The sequence below is a fragment of the Prosopis cineraria genome, unplaced genomic scaffold, assembly GCF_029017545.1.
Source record: "Prosopis cineraria cultivar Desert tree isolate PC_DT_omini unplaced genomic scaffold, ASM2901754v1 PC1701, whole genome shotgun sequence".
Lineage (NCBI taxonomy): Eukaryota > Viridiplantae > Streptophyta > Magnoliopsida > Fabales > Fabaceae > Prosopis > Prosopis cineraria.
Window position 1 is genome coordinate 1,062 of NW_026557026.1, and position 3,989 is coordinate 5,050.

At 34.9% G+C, this 3,989-nt stretch overlaps 1 pseudogene; it reads left to right on the top strand.

Moving 5' to 3' along the window:
• The first annotated feature begins 919 nt into the window (after window positions 1–919).
• LOC129300680 (uncharacterized) lies at window positions 920–1,561 on the top strand (annotated as a pseudogene).
• The last annotated feature ends 2,428 nt before the right edge of the window (window positions 1,562–3,989 follow it).

The following is a 3,989-nucleotide window of genomic DNA, read 5'->3' on the forward strand; positions in this document are numbered from 1 at the left end:
ATTACTACTCGGTTCGATCCCATTCAATCACGTATTAATGAAAAGTTTATATAAAAAATTGATATTTCATTTTTGAATGGTACATTATCGTTTCATGTGAACAATATATTTGATGAAGCATTATTACATGCTTTCCACTTAAGTTAAATTAAAAGAAAAGACGCAGTCAGTCATTTTTTTTTTTTGGGCTGAACTACAACAGTATCGAATTCATATTTTTATTTATTTATTTATTTATTTTTTGCTATTGAATTTTGGACTGAGTAAAACTCAGCACAATTCATATACCCGCCTATCACTTACAAAGGGCCCTATTTAATTATAACCATATCACCTCAGACTTTCATGATCTCATCTTTTTGTCCCCGTGATAATTGGTTCTCCTATATCTTTACATGATTACGTGGGACGTAGCTTCTATTTAAACTAGCTTATTTAGAATTTGAATTATTAGCTGAGAAGGAGATTGACCGATACGCAGTTACGCACATCACATTTCACTTATATTGTTAAAGGGAAACAAAGTAGAAGTTACAGAACAAAGCTGTTGCGACGACCGAGCGAGGATCTTTATTATTATACACTTAATAGAACAAGTCACAAATTAAGAACTGAAATTGAAACTTGTAAGAGTAGCGAGACAGTCCGTTTAACCAACCAAGTCATTAAAGAACCCCCACGGATTCATTCTCGTCTTCAATATAATTCCTTAATTAATTAATCCGGTGTTGTCTGAAAAAGTCCTAGAGGTGCTCCACTTTTATACCCTCCATCTCCCACTCCTCCCACACCCACTAGCCTCCAAATCACCTTCTTATCATCTCGTCCCTGATATATTTTTCTGCAAATATCATTCACCTCCGAAACTTTTGCTGCTGGATTTGTTTCTTCGATTGGAGCATAACAAGGCGCAGAGAGAGAGAGATGAGGAACAAGGGACAAAGCCAGAACATTTTGGTGAGGATAATTACTTCACCGTTGAGAGCTCTGGGGAAAGCAAAGGACTTTTACATCAGAAGCATCACTAACTGCGGCAACAGCATGAGCTACAGCAACCCTATGGATGCTGCTGGACGGTTCGAAGCCTTGCCCAGAAGCTACAGCGCGGCCACAACGAAGCAAGCCGACAGAGAGGATTTCGCAGAGCTGGTGAGAGCAGCGTCGGCTAAGACGTTGAAGGAGAAACTGGACGTAGATTTTGTCTTGAAACAACAGGAGGCGTCAAGAGTGTTACCCAAGTCTGTGAGTGTCGGTATGAGCAGATCGACGAAGACAGTCCCTGTGATTTTGAAAACACGCCTCTTCCTGCCGCGCCTGACTCTTACCCAAGAAGTAGAAGCTATGCTGTTACAAGTAGAGCTGTTGCTGTTTTCTGAGATTCCCCTTTTGCGTCCCCCAGGCGAGGCTTTGTTTCTTTTTAATGGCGGTTAGATTTGTCATTTGGATTGTTCTTGACTTTATATATCTCTCCCTCTTTTAGGTTTATAATCACAGTTCATCAGTACCATTGTAGTGTTCTCTTTCTCGATGGTTTCTAATTCAGTAAATATGGAACTAGCCAGATCGATGTCTGTCTCTTGCTTCTGCCCAGAATTGGGATCACGAACAATAATGGCAAGAGTTGCACACTACACGAGGGGATTTATTTGTCGATCTGGACGAGGTCAATTTTGACGTCGTTGGTAGCATTTGGGAATTTGAGATTAGAAAACCTCCAGTTGGTGTTGGTCTGGTTGAGAATTGTATTATATAAAAGAAATCCAAGCAGGGATCAAGTGGCGCATTTTAAAATTGTTGATCAAATTTAGGAAATAGCTCGTTCGGAGGACAAGGGTGTGAGTGCGTCACATGTTCAATCAATGCTATCTGGAAACCAAAGAGCAGGGGAGAGGGGAGTACAATGAGGAATAATCAAACGCTGACGAAATGGATTTCTTGGAGTTCATCCCATTTGCTGTAGGGAAATGAGAATTAAAAAAAAATAAATCGTTCGATGAAGGCGGAGTGACGAAGAATAGTAATTAAGGCTGAATTAGGGAGCCATTTCTATGAAAGATTTTGATAATAATGCCAGATGGGAGTGTGAGTCAGGCATAGCCGTCAGTCAGACAAGGAAACACGTGCTTGAGCAGGTGAACGTCTCATCATATACTTTTAGTTGCCCCGTGGGAGGGGTACTTGATTATGAGACTTCCACTCAGGGCCCATCTTCCCCACCTGCTTCAGAAAGCTGGGCTGTGCTAACCTAATTCACGACATACTCGCCTGCTTGGACATGTATTCAAAATGCACCCTCATCAGTCTAAATTGAAGGCACTTTGTGATAAAATATAATAAATATGAAGAGAAGAGAAGAGAATAACAACACAATATAAGAAATTGAAAAAAAATAATAATTTTTTTTATTTATTAATGTACATATACTTTAGACAATATCTCTATTTATTGGCCTCCAATCATTCAAGTCATATTAACAAAGAGACATGTAATAGTGCATTATATAACCTTTGAAGATTATAGGCTATTAATAATAAAAAATTCCTTCCATACAATTCATTAGGACATTAAAGATAAAATAATCTTAAGAATTATAAGTTGCGGACATTCATAACATAATATTTATAATACTCCTCCTTAAATATTCATGATGAACATTGTGTTTCATTAAAATCTTACAAAGAAAAACTCAATGGAATAAAAACTTAATGAAGAAAAAAGAGTACACAATCTTTTTAAACACTCGTTAGTGTTGCCTCATTAAAAACATTTACAAGAAAACCCAGTAGAATAAAACCATAGAAAGAAAAAAAAGTACAACATGATATGTACTCCCTATGGTCTCTTGTGGTAACAATATTACTTCACTCTCTATGGTGACACCATCACTTTATGTCTCCGGGTCCGCACATTCCAAAACCATGCACTAACTTCTCAAATATTGAAGTTAGTAGTGTCTCAATAAACAAATTTACAAGATTGTCACATGAGAAATTTGCCGAACATCTATATAACCGCTCTTTAAAAGGTCATGAGTGAAAAGAATTTTGGAAAAAATATGTCTTGTTCTATCTCCTTTGATGTATCCTCCTTTCAATTGAATTATGAACGCTGTATTATCTTTATATAAAGTTGTTGGAATCTTTTTTCCTAACAACAAACCACACATCTTTTGGATATGATGGATCACTGACCTTGGCCAAATACATTCTTTACTTATCTCATGAATTGCAATTATTTCTACATACTTTGATGAGGCAATAAAGTTTGTTTTATTGAATGTCAAGATATTAATGTACATCCACAAGTAAACAAATATTCAATTTGTAATATACCTTTATGTGGTTTTAAATGAAATCATGCATATGCATAATTGATAAATTGTGATTCAAATTTATTATAATAAAATAATCTCATATTAATTGTCTTACAAAGATATCAATATAAGTATTTAACTCCATTATAATACTTTTTTGTTGGGAAAAATTTAAATCTTGCTAATAAATTTATAGGAAATGCAAGGTCAAATCTTATTGAATTAATAAAATATATCAATGCACTTATAGCACTAAGATATGGCATTTCATAATTAAGAAGTTCTTCATCTTTCTCTCAAGGAAGAAAATGATCTTTTTTCTCATCAAGAGATCATACAATCATTGGAGTAATTAATAGATGTGCTTTGTTCATGTAAAATCGCTTCAATATTTTTTTAATGTAAGTTGATTGATTAAAAAAAATCATTTGCTAAGTGCTCAGTTTGTAAATCGAGGCAAAATTTTGTTCTTTCAAAATCTTTCATTTCAAATTCTCTCTTTAAGCAATCAATTGTCTTTTAGAGCTCATCAGTAGTTTCAATTATATTTAGATCATTCATATAGACATGAATTATAACAAATTTTGACTCATTTCTCTTTATAAAAACACATGGAGAGATTTGATCTTTTTATACCCTTCATTCAATAAAAATTTATTGAGACGATTATACCACA